Genomic DNA, 14,270 nt, shown 5'->3' on the forward strand with positions numbered 1-14,270 from the left:
CCGTTCAGTTTTGTTGTTTCTGACAACCGCTTATCCGACAGACTCTCTTATACCTCATCTAATTTTATAAATCGATAATCATTTTATCATCTGGAACAAAAGAAACTTTGACTAATAAAATTTAGTCTCATTGGCAAAATAGTTCTGTTTCAATAGGTTGTATAAGGGAAAAGACAGATAAATATGAATAAATAATTATTTTCACTCTAATATTGACATAGTATAAATACATTAAGTCAAATATTAATGCATGCACACAAAAAATCCAGTTGTTAATTATTTATATAAAGAAAAAATTCAAGACAAAATGTACCTTTTATGACATATACATTTACGTCAGAGTGCTTAGATTAATTTAGGGTACTGAATGACAGGCTTTAATTGCACACAAAAGTACTGGAACAATCTTTTGTTTCTTTATTTACTTCTATTATAAAATGTCTTTGCAGACTTAGCCATTAACATTTTCTGCTTTCTCAAGGAAAAGATAATTTACCCACTTAAAGATATTAGACTCCTGTGTATTGTTTTTCTCCATTTGGTACCCTTGATTCCTCCTCTGAACACTTGAGTGCTTGCAATCAGGGCACAATGACACTCACTAATAACAACTGAACCACTGCACCCGCCATAATGCTGTGCAGCTCCCAGACTCACCACTGCCGAGCTCCAGCAATGTGGAACGGCGTCCCTGTGCAGAGGCTGGCTCCCCTCCACAGCTGCATCTGTTCCCCATTCTCCCCTCAGAGCATCCACTGTGAAGCATAACCCCTGATGAACACATGTAGACAAAAACTTGGTCCTATTTTCCCCCTGAAATTCTCAGATCCTAAAATTCTAGTTCTTTATTTCTAATACTTAGACACCACGAGCCATTGAAACAACTCTGTGGTTCAGAAGAAATCATGTTCATTTTATTTTCATTAAAAGCATTTTCCACTGACAGAAACAGTTGAAAGAGGCTGGTCTGACTTTTGTGACATACAAAATATATTTTTATTTTTGTGATAGGTGGTGAAGAAATTGAATCTTTAATACAGATGATATGAATGCAAAGATTGTCCATTTTGGGGGAGCTGTGACACCCCCTCAATTGTTTTCTTTTTCAATGCCTAGCTTCATCCTCATAGTCAAGCTTGTCTTATTTTAATTGTGCAAGAATTAAAAATATTTGGCCATCGAGGATCAAAAGACAGCATGATCCCCTTGAAATATTTGGAGATAATCCAATAAATCATAAATCAGAATTTTTTAACCAAACTAAATCATGAAGAAAGGATGGAATTTTCTCTCACAAACAATGGAATAATCAGATTTCTAGTGACTGTTTTGACTCTTTAGGGGCAGATTATATTGAACCCAGGGTCAGCATTCATGGAACTATATTATGGCTGGGCTCTCTCACCACTGTAATCTTACATAGCTCTTTAGAAATTGTAACAGTGTAACATGGGAGATTCCGGGAAGAAAGAAATCCATCTTTGTGTCTTTAAAAAATAATCCATCTTTGTTCTCTCCAGTCAATAGCTCTAATGTTTTATTGGCCCAACAAAATTCACATCTGTGTATAGTCTCCTTTTTTTCTCAAGTATTATCCAACAAACTTGCTCGTCTAGTCTATAAACCCTCTGAGAACAGTGGGCATCACTTATACTATCCAGCAGTGACTGATGCAGCAGCAAAGTATGCAGAAAATATCTATTGAATAAATGAATGATTAAAAGCATGAATTATAGGATTTTCTATATGTTTAGACTAGACATTTACCTTAAGAATGTCTATTATTTTAATGCCAAAATGTGAGGTATGTATAATTTAAGTCATTTTTTGAAGCATGAGTTTCCAGTTGTCATCTCACAATAGCCTGGGTACTGGAAAGACAGACAGATGTCTGCACTGTGCTAAGAATAATCCCCGAATTACCTTTGGTCTTTTGCTCACCTCCTCTCTCACTAACAAGGCAAGTGAACTAAAAGCTGGAGTCTATTTCACACTATGTGGGTCTGGATTAGCACTGAGCTTTTGTTGGCATGGTTTTGTTTTGTCAAAGATACTAGTAGGGATGAAACAGAAGTAGAATACTGCAGGACCTTCCTACTTTTTCTCTTTGAGTTCTTTCAATTTCCCTTTTCTCCGGGTTATTTGTAATACCTGTCACCATGAGCAGATCTACCAGCAACAACCTCCATCATCCAGAAAAACCGGGTTTCTGACTCTTTCCACTGCATACCAAGTATCACTGACATTTCTCTTAAGCATTAACAGCAGTCAGCTTTCTGCATCTGTGTGGTGTATCTGCCCTCCCTCCTCCCCCGCTTTTAATAGTAGAAATTAGGTATAAAGCTCAGTGTTTATATTAACTTCATCATTACCTCTCAGAGGAGTCAGATGATCAGTCAACTAACATATAAAGGGAGCAGAATGTCTTTGGGGACAAGATATAATATTAATTACTGGGGTGTATTTCCTGTTTGCTTTGTAATATCCATATGCAGCCCTTGTCAAGTGCCTCTACTGGAGCCTGGAGGGATGCTCATCACTCTGCAAGCAGGAATTTGGCGGAGATTACCATCTACATAGTCAGAAAAGACTTTCAGCAGCCGAAGGGCTATTTGTGTGTGCAGTTTCCTGCACATGGGCTGTGGGTTACCTGTGAGCATCAGCCAGTTAAGGCCACATGTCAGCGAGGAGACTCAAGTCTTCACTTCCCTCCACAGATGGGTGTAGACACAGATCTGAAGCACAGGGGGTTTGAAGCATGCAGGGCTGTACCAACAAAGATAACAGTCCCTCACAAATAACTGAGCCCTCTCCTGGCACCTCAAGCCAACAATACGTTTTATGTGTCTTTCATTTTTATAAGGCACTGGCGAGTTCTAAAAAAAGAAAGAAAGAAAGAAAAAACAACCGGCAAAACAGAGAAGTGGCCATGCAAAGCTACAGAACAGCAGCTTGATGCTTCTCCCAAATAGGCAAGCAGAGCTTTAAATCACTGCAAAGCTTGCTATTTACTTATTTCATTTGTTTTCTGTTCAAATTTGCCCAAAATATTGACCCAGCAAAGGAAGTGACTGGAGAGCACATGTCAGGCTTTCTCATTAGCTGTTTCTAAATCTTCATGGCCCTACAAAAATCTTTATTTGTGTGTTCTGAAAATGGCAAGAGATACATATTGTATATTCAAATAATATAGCAGTAAAATCAAGATTCAAGGGTTGTTAATCTTAAACATATTATGGGATTGCAGCGCAACTAAGGTACTGAGTGTCTCCATTTTAATTACCAGGGTTGGCAGAGGAATCCAATTATGTTGCTGTGTCCCCAACATAACCCTTTCTCTTTGTTTGCTGCTTGCCTATTCTAAGCATGTTTTGATCACCTTTGTTTATTTTTTTGTTTGCTGCATTTTATTTTCTACTATGCAGTTCTCCTGCTCTAATTTGAGACATATTTTTGGAGATTTTATTCTCAACAAGAGTTGCTCATCATCCTCTTGCAAGCATAAAATGTTCCATGTTAAGAATATTTTTTTTCTTTTATCATTCCCTAGTGGAATTGAAGCAATGAGGATGACTGGCTTCCCATATGTGCCAGACCATTGTTTGAATCTGGTGGTTATAGTCACGGGTTGCACAAATTAATCTAACGCTGAGCTTCTGACATCACCGGGAAATTTCAGACGAGGAGTAAATTTTTTTCCACTCGAATTCTTAGTACATAAGTAAGAAAAAATGCATGGCCTTTCTGCTTTAAAAATATTTCACACCCTATTACCTATAGGATCTCAGGATAGAGAAAAATATAACACATTTTTCAATCAAAATTGTCACTCATATTCATAGTTGGCCACAGTCATTGTCTGCATAGATTAAGGACAAATCAATCACTAAGTTCTTTCCATTCTACTCTCCTTTATCTCTGGAATCCACTCTTTCATTCCTGTTCCTTACTGCCACTACCTTCGTTCTTGTCTAAATATTTTAGTAATTTCCTGACTGTTCTGTTTCCACTCTCTCTTTGCTCTCTCCCTCACTACCACTTACACCCTAAAACACACACATGGCCATCTTAATCTCCTTCTCAAAAATCTTACATGATTTTCTGCTACCCACACACTATTATTCATTCTCTTCGTTGAACATTCAACATTTCTCTGGCCTGCCACCAAGCTAACATTTCTACTGATAGGCTTATTTTCTCATATGCTACACTTCCATCAAACTGCATTATTGACCCTGCTTAAATATAAAATGTGCTTTTATATCATTGCTTTAAAAAAATTTCCCACGCTCTATAATTAGCCAAGAATCTAGTCTTTCTTCCATTTTCATATATTCCAATCTCATCCTTCAGGATTAAGCACAATGATTACTATTGTCCTACTCACAGTCATTGAAGTCTCTGCCACAATATCTTTTTATAACATAACATTTTGTACTTGTTTTGTCTTCATTATGTAAATATTTATCTCCTCTACAGCTTATAGTCTGTGGTCTATGTTTTACACATTGTATCTCTTCAGTTGCCTTAGGACTGTGGCCTTCACACAGGTGCACATTCTTTCATTCAACAAATATGTATTGAGTTACTCAGTAACAGATACTGTGCTAAATGCTGAGGATGTAGCAGTGAATTTAACATATTTGTGCTTGAAATATGTATATTCTATTGAAGAAAAACAAATAAATGAAAGAAATTAGTAAATATATGAGTTATGGAAGAAAACAAGCCTGGGAAAGCAGTATAAAAATTGAGAAGGGTGCCCCTGTACTCCAGCCTGCTTGACAGAGTCAGACCTTGTCTCAAAAAAAAAAAAAAAAAATTGAGAAGTGTGGAATATAATTATCGATAGGCTGGACAGGAAAGGAGACATTTAAAAAGTGAGACGCTTGGAGAAAGTTGGAGAAAAGGTCACGAGGGAGGGGCATTGCAAGCTGATGGGTTAGCATGTACAAAAGCTCTATGAAGGAGCTGCTAATGGTGAAAGAGAAAGGAGGAGAAGGGTAGGAGATGAGGTGAAATCATATAGTGAGTTGGGTATACAGTGGTAAGCAATCATAAAGTACTCTGTAGTTAATTGTAAGAACATTGGTTTTAATCTAAATAATATGGCAGATTATGTAAGGTTTGAGCCGTAAAGGAAAATTATATCAATTATGTTTTAGAGCCTCACACCAGCTTCTGCAATTGGAATGGATTGAAGGAGGCCAAGAGTGGGACCAGTGAGAACAATTGCAATTTTATGAAGATTTGGACTGGGGCAATGTAGTGGGTGTGGTGAGTTCTGGAACAAACTGTATAGGATCCTTATTAATCTTCTTTCTAGCCAATAGTATGAAGGCATAAGAAAAGGTTAGATATACACTCCATGGTCTTGAAATAAGTGAGGGACTCCTTGCCTATTATAATGATGCCCTGAATGACAAAGTTAACTAATTATTTTACAGTGTGACCTAAATCAAATTAAGATGACAAGAAGAAAGTTGAGAAGAAGGATTAAGAGGAATAGAAAGAGGAGGTGGGGATGAGAAAAAGAAGAGCCTCTCCAACTCCTTTTGCACTGACCCAAGAGTTCCACTTATTCAAGACTGGATATAGTTAATAGTAGAATATAGTGCATGGCAAATTTATATAGCTTCTTTAATGAATTGTTTTCTTCAGATTTTTTTTATCATCCAAGCACAAGCTTCTTAAAAGAAAAGGTAAATTACTTTGATTTTATCCTTACAACTAAGAGTTTTTTTTTTTAAGTTTTAAGATGTAGAAATTTTCTTTCCTTGGCTGCTCATCAATTCTGTCATACGTTAATCAATAAAAACACAAGTCTTAATAAGCACCTACTGCATACAAGACATCATTCTCCACATTTAAGGCAGTCTTATAGGATATTACAATGCAGTTGGGAAGTCAAATTATTACATGTGTTCTAAATAGGGTTAGGGTTCAATTATTAATGATTAAAAGAGAAAAAAATAAACAATATATAACCAACTAGTTGTTTCTTACATGCAGAAAAGAAAATTTACTCTTCCTAAATAAGGACCACCTATTGTGTTGATATAATTAATATAATAGTGAAGATTTTATTGAAGAATGAGTATAGATTAGATAGAATGAGAAAAAGGAGTCCATGTGTAGATGAGGTATAAATAAGTTCAAGGAGGAGTGTTTAAGTAATAAATGATCTAGAATGGATCACATAGGTGGGAATAGGAGAAAAAGAAGACTGTAAAGAAGGTTTAGCTCTAATAATAATGGATTTTAGATCCAAGTGAATAAAGCATAAAGTTGGACATTAGCCAATGGAACATGAAGAGCTGCTAAAAGTTGTTAGAAAGTATAAGAAGAAAGTTGAAATGATGAAAGCTTCATTTTATTTTTATATATTTTTCCCTTTATTTTTAATTAACATATTAAACAGGTACATACTTATTGTATACAGAATAATGTTTTGAAATATGTATACATTGTGGAATGGCTAAATAAAGCTAATCAGCATACACATTACCTCACATATTAATCATTCTTTGTAGTGAGAACACTTAAAATATATTCTCTTAGACATTTTTAAGTATGTGATACATTTTAATAACTGTAGCCACCATGTTGTGCAATAGCTCTCTTGAACATATTCCCCCAGGTGGCTACCATTTCACTCTCTGCTTCTATGAGTTCAACTTTATAAAAGCTTCACTTTATAAAGATCAATAAGGAAGCCATGTGAAAAATGGATTGGAGGGGAGAGGAAGTTCTGAGACCACATAAAATTAAATGTTGACAATTTTGAGACCTCACTAAGAGTCTAACTGTATATGTCTGTAAGTCTCCTGTCTTATATAATGCTCCTGCACTTCTCTTTTAACTACTACATTGGTATTCCATTGCAATCATAAATGAAATGAACAACATTCAGGCTGAATCAATACCACGATTCCATCTGTAGGCCACATACTTTTTTTTTTTTTGAGACAGAGTCTCGCTCTCTTATGTAGACCACATACTTGCCATATAACTTTGATTAAACAGTTGCTTTGTCATCTCAAAGCCAGTAAATAAAAGTTAGCACAACATTTATAGTAGAACTTTCCTGTCATTTTATAATCTTGGATAAAACCACAAAGCTTATAATATTGGGTGCTAAGTATTCCACAATCCAAAGAGAGGTACTACATTCATTATGGTGTGGCCAGTTAAAAGAAAGCTGAACTGGCTCCGTACTATTTTTTACTTGCAACCTATAAAGATTAAGGCTACAGATGTATTGGTGAGAAGAGGGTTTCCTGAAGTGAGGAAATGTAGGTGTAAAGACCGCTGTCAGGATTTTTCTCCGCTCCTGCAGATGGCCCTACGGCAAATCTGAAGGCTCTAAAAAACCCTTGGATATTGAGACAAATTGGAGTCAAGAAGAAACTGACTTTTTACTCCTTAGCTGCAGAAAACCAGAAACAGGCCTCATGCTTCTACCAGGGTGGGGAGCGTTGTGACATCTTAGCAGAGCTTTTTCTGTCACCCCTGGAGTTTTGACAGCAAAGAGACTGCAGCCTGGATTTCATAAAGTCTGAAGCTGGGAGGAGGCTTGGAACACCCATACAAAGAGCAGAAAGGCCACAGTAGAAACAGGCTAAAATTCTACAATTTGACAAACAAGGAGGTTTGAGGTCCTTTGAACCAAGTGGATACTGTGGAAGTTAGCTAGGATGAGGTCATTCTGAAAGTACTACCCTACTTGCCCCCTTATAAAAAAATTATGACTTGCCATGGTGAAGACTTTGTGTGATGTTCTGTCAGAGGTACTAGTTGAGAACAAAATCCAAAAGGTCAAGATTATCACATTATCATCAGAGAATATGTAATATTGAAAGGCACTGTGGGGTGGATAGACAAGGGTGATTCATAAAAAATCTAACAGCACATACTTCATAAAAGTTTGAAAGTCTTCATGTCTGCCATGACAGAGGGGAATAATCTGCCAGTTATTGCTAGCTAAGAATTGCCAATAGTTCCACCTAATAAAAAAGAACTTTTCTTTCTTCTCCTTTTAATCTTCTTCATTATGTTTGGTTCTTGGAAGAACCATGAAGATGAGGAGGAAGAGTGGCCTACATAACAGAGCGAGACTCTGTCTCAAAAAAAAAAAAAAAGTATGTGGCCTACAAATGGAATCGTGGTATTGATTCAGCCTGGATGTTGTTCATTTCATTTATGATTGCAAAGGAATACCAATGTAGACGTTAATAAAGAAGTGCAGGAGCATTATGTAAGACAGGAGACTTATAGACACATATAGTTAGACTCATAGTGAAGTCTCAAAATTGTCAACGTTTAATTTTATGTGGTCTCAGAACTTCCTCTCGCCTCCAATCCATTTTTCACATGGCTCCCTTGTTGATCTTTATAAAGTGAAGCTTTTATAAAGTTGAACTCATAGAAGCAGAGAGTGAAATGGTAGCCACCTGGGGGAATATGTTCAAGAGAGCTATTGCACAACATGGTAGCCACAGTTAATAAATAAATAAATATATATATATATATAGAGAGAGAGAGAGAGCGAGAGAGAGAGAGAGAGAGAGAGTTTAGTTTACAACAAAAGGAAAGAGAAGAAAAGTAATCCAAGGAAGAGAAAACAAAGCAACAAGTTGTGATAATAGTAGTAGTAAAATTAAACATATAAAGTCTAAAAAAAAATCTTAGCTGAAATTAAATCAGATTGTGATTCCAGATTTGGAGTGTATAGAGTATATTGTTTTATGAAGTTATAATGTTTTGTTTTCCTATTTATCAGAATGTCTATGAACATACTATAATTTGCATCCCACTAGTTATAATCAGCTCATCTTTTATGTGAGATATGTCATTTTTTCTTAGAACATTGTGCCCTCAAGTCACATGTATTATACTTCTGGTCCCACCACAAAGCCTTTGGAATACAGAGTGCTATTGAATTGGATTTCCATTTGGATTTCTTCCAGAGCCATTGCTTTGAGAGCAGCACATGAAATAACAAAATTGGCATGGGCTGGTTTAACTCCATGCCTAACTGTTGTTTTCTGTTGATGATAGTGTGTGGGATAGTTGAAAATGCAATCCACAATGTTGCTTTTCTATGCAGACAAATTACATTATATATAATTTAGCATTTATCTTCAGTTATATTCTGAAGCTTCACACATTTCAGTAAACATCTCTCTTATAGCTTATGATAGATAATTGATAACAATGGAGGATTGAAAATAAAAGAAGCAGAAATGATTGTACTCATTTACTAGCTAGCACACAATAGCCTACCTTGGATTTTTCTCCTTCATAGTTTTCTGGCAAAGGCGGTAATGTGAGATAACAGTTTGTTCAAAAGCATTCAAGTAGAAATAAGATAAATGTGTTCAAGAAAAGAGAGAAGACAAGTATGGAGGCAACATGGTAACCATGTAGGGGAGCACTCAGGGTAGGAGAAGTGGTGTCAAAGGAGGCAAGACCAAAATCAAGTAAAGTTTAGAGGCATATACAAAAATTTGTATTGTGTTTTAAGTGTGAATCTAAAGTACTGGAGAAATTTCAGCAGGGGTGGTATACAAGATAGACCACAGTGGGAGAAACTTAATACGTGTATTAGTTAAGTGTCTATTGAACTATTTTGGTTTGTAGAATAGTGAAAGAGAAAATAGCATTCAGAAATATGACTAGTATAGATTATAAATCATATGGTTAATTGTATTTATATCATTAGCAATTCCGATAGCTCATATTTCTGGTATGATATTCTCCTCTAAGTATCCTAAATAGCAGTTTGGAGTATACTTAGCAAGAGGTATTTTTAAAAAATACATGAGCCCAAGATAGATAAAGGCATATGTATTTTTATATCTATGAGTTTTTAAAAAGTTAATGGAAGAATTGGATTGAGTAGGCAAAAACTTGAAAGTTTAACCGTGCATTGTACTCAGAACATCTTTTTCTAACGTTAAGCAAGAATTTAGCATTTACTAAATTTTATGAGGTTTGCTATTCTATTCTAAGAAAGCTGTTATGATATTAGAGTAATAACCCTGAACTAGGTGCTAAGAATCTGATTTCTAATCGAAGAGCTGCTATTAAATGTTTGATTTGAAGGACCTAGTGTTCATTCAGGATATTTTTAACTCAAATATTCTATGATAATCATTGTAACTTTAAACGATACAGATAGAACTAAGGAGCATAATTAACTGTATTATCCAATGTTATTGAGAATAATTGTTAGCCATTAGTAAAGTGTAATACATGTATTACATATATTTATATTTTACATATATATTTATACATAAACATATACTAATATTTTATATAAAATATAGAAGATAATATGTATAATATAAAGTATATAAATATTTTATATAATATTCATATATAAAATATATAAACAGATATATGTAATATATATTTATCTACATATATAAAAGATATGGGATCTTGCTATGTTGCCCAGGCTGCTGGCTCTAACTTCTGGACTCAAACAACTCTCCCATTTCAGCCTCCTGAGTAGATGGGGTTATGCGCACATAAAATGTTGGTACAATGTGAACTTTTAAAAATCTTTTTGAATTTCCACTTTTGGAAAGATAGAGTAAACATACTTTACCTTATGCCTTCCACTAAGTACAACTAATAGCTCTGGCCAGTATATAGAAAACAAGCATAAGAAGACTCTAAAAGTTTAGAAAAAAGGCAGACCAAGTAGGGAACCAGGGACCCAAGGAAAGAGGATGCTGAGTTCTTTGTGTTTTGTTTGTTTGTTTGTTTCGTATATGCCAGCTTAAGAAGCTGGCAATCCACAAATGCCAATGGGTACAAACAACAACAAAAAAGGTTCTAACAAAACTCTGCTCTCTGTAGTCAAAGGGCTAGTAAAGGAGCAGCTCAGCAAGATAGAAAACTTTTATATAATAATCAATATAATTGGCAAAAATTCACCAAGCCATTTTAACTAATAAACAACAAACACACACAAACTTGTGTGTGTGTGTGTGTGTGTATGTGTGTTTATAGACCCATGTATTCAGAGCCCTCAAAATCTGCAATGGATGAAATGCAATACAATTAAATAATCAAATTGTAGTTAATTTTAAATCCGCAACATAGCTGTATCATAGAGGAAATCAACAAATCAAGGCCCATCATTGGTTTAAATGTTCCTGCTGCTACTTGTATTATATTTGGTCGTTCTTGCATTGCTATAAAGAAATACCTGAGAATAGGTAATTTATAAAGAAAAGAGGTTAAATTGGCTCACAGTTCCCCAGGTGGTACAGGAAGCATGGTTCCAGCATCTGCTTGAATTCTCAGGAGGCCTCAGGAGCTTTTACTCATGGTGGAATGTGAAGCAGGAGCAGGCACATGACATGGCAAAAAAGGGGAGCAAGAGATCAGGGGAGGAGGTGCCACACATTAAAAAAAAAAAAAAAAAAAACAGATATCCTGAGAACTCAATCACTGTCACGAGGAAAGCACTAAACCATGAAGGATCATCCTCCATAATCCAAATACTTCCAACCAGGCCCCACTTCCAACACTAGAAATTAAAATTCAACATGAGATTAGGCAGCGACATATATTCAAACAATATGATTACTACTCCCAATTCAAATTAAATGTTGGTAATAGTTTATTTGATTATGGATCAGGTACTCATTTTCCTCTTGCAAGACATTTAAAAACAGCAACAGTAGCCTAACCATCTCAAACTTTTAGAAATATAGATGTAGTAAATTTCAAATAAAGCATAAACCTAGATTACAGCTATTTATAGAAAAAACTAAATATTATAGATCATTAGAATAAATATACAAAAACATACTAAATGTTTTAATGTTGCAGTTTTAAAGGATTCTAACTGACATTTTACAAATACATCTATTTATGATTGTCATACCTTAATGGGACAATGAAATTAAAACCCCTTATTTACAAAAATCCTTCTTTTCCGAAAATGGGCTTCCTAAATATGTGGTCTAATTTTGTTGTGAACTTAGATTATATGTTATAGTACCAACCTTTAATTTTGTACAATTAAATATACAATTAAAATGGAAGTTTTTATTCATTTACTAAAATCATGTTATACAATAGTTTTTAGTTTATGCAAGCAGTTCTTCATTTCAGAAGGAAAAAATAAAATGGCAGAAATCTAAAATTCAAATAATTATTAAATAATTATTGGGTAAGTAAATCTTAAAATTCAAAAGGTTTTATATCTCTCCTTTTCTTTGTTGCGCTTCACAGAGCTTTGTGGAGGCGTCTTTCACTGGTCTTCTGGAGTTACATTTAATTCCTTCTCCTAGATAATATATTTCTGTAGGAATGTCTTTTCTAGGTTGTGTTATTTTGGTTGTTTACTGTTACTTCTGTTTTTATTTTCTGTGAGAGACAGAGAAGAGAAGTAAAAGAGGGAATGATTGAGGTCCAAATAGAAAATATTACCCAGTATAAAAAATTATAAATCTGTTAAGTTCAGAAGAACTTTTTAACCCCTATCTTCACTAAGTTAGGGAAAATTTTTATCCATTTTACAGATAAGGCAGTAGAGGCAAAAAGAGTTAAAGTGTTTTCTAAGAACACTGCATGGCACATTATAAAGACTTAAATAATAATAGAATGAATGTTTGAATGACTAATACTAATAAGTGATAAGTGGGGAATATAATCTAGGCTTCTCTCTATTAATGATTACACTACCACTAACTACATTGCTGATCACATTAAGTATAAAAAATCTCATGAAGCTTTTAATTTATCCTTTGTTTCAAGGATTGACATTTCTTAGAAAATATTTATTTATTTTTTCTCTTTCTCCAAACCATGTGCTATTTAATGACTGAGAAAGAAAAAAGTCATAATTTTTTGGACTTTGGGAAATAGTAAATAATTCACTTAAGGTACTCTATTTAGTCTCTTAAACATATGATACTTAATCTAGACCTTTCCTTTAAAGGTCATATTTGCCTTCTTCTAGAAATTATATATTTTTCAAACAAATGAGATGTTTTCTATTCCTACACCTTGCTATATCCACTTACATGAGCTTCTCAGTTTACAATCATATTAGTCTTATAAAACTTTATTTTTGTTGGTTAACATATACATTTTACACTTAGGAACAGGTGTAAACTCTGACATCTGGAGCATCCATCAGAAAAGAATGTCCCTGAGGCACTTACACAAGAGGATATCAATACACATTCAAACAATGACATTTCAGACAGATAAATGCCCTTATATCAGTGCACCAAATAAGAAAAATAGGAAGCACGAGCAAAGAGCACATGACATAAAATGAAATACATATGTAGAGATTGACCATCATTTGCAGGGGTTAGGGCCTGATTCCATGGTGAAACTAAAGTCCATTTTAAAATGGGAGATTTAACATTTAACAGCTAAGCACATAAAAAGGAATTCATAACAGAAAAACCTACATCAATTGAAGTGACCTTTCTCAGAGGTATCTTTTACAGGTTTTCCTTCTGGCTGTTTCTTTTCTTCCTTGTTCTACCGTAGACCTTTTTCAACAAGGACCTTTTTCTTTTTTTCCCTCATGTATACTTTTATTTTACCCTCCTTAGTCTTATGAGTCAGCTTCCACTGGAGAAGATTTTGAGATGATATTTCTGTCCTGGTGTGTGAATACTTTGGAACTTCCAGAATCCACCATATTGTATGGGACTCTTTCTCTCAGGAAGTTGGCTCATATTATTGAAGTAGGGAAAACAAAAACAAACAAACATGAACTCCTGCCACAGTTGATACACATGAAATTCCTCAAAAAATTTTTTTGTCATGTTTTCTTTATTTTATCCCATCCATGTAGAAGTCTAAGGGATGCCTTTTGCTAACTCTAATTCATAAGTCCAAAATCAGAGCATAAGAAGAAAGTTACAAATTTGATATGGGAATAATTATATGAATGATAAAAGGAGTCTTATTATTATAATAAATTAGATTAATATCCACTGAAGAATGAATTCAATAAATATCATAAAAATACAAAATCATCATCCTTTTTTTTTCTTAATCAGAATCTTTATTTGCATGGCAACTAATATAGTTCCACGTAGGAAAATTTTGAGAATTTATAAAATTGATCTAAATATCTAAATCTTAAGGTTCATTTTACTATCATAAGCTTAAAGGGCACAGCTTTTCAAAAAGGATAAAAGAAAATATTGTTCTCGGGAAATGCAATGACCAGGGCTTCTGGAATCTCACACCCACACCCCAAGTTGCCTTATTTAAATATG

The sequence above is a fragment of the Pongo abelii genome, chromosome 2 (genome assembly GCF_028885655.2).
Source record: "Pongo abelii isolate AG06213 chromosome 2, NHGRI_mPonAbe1-v2.0_pri, whole genome shotgun sequence".
Taxonomy (NCBI): Eukaryota; Metazoa; Chordata; class Mammalia; order Primates; family Hominidae; genus Pongo; species Pongo abelii.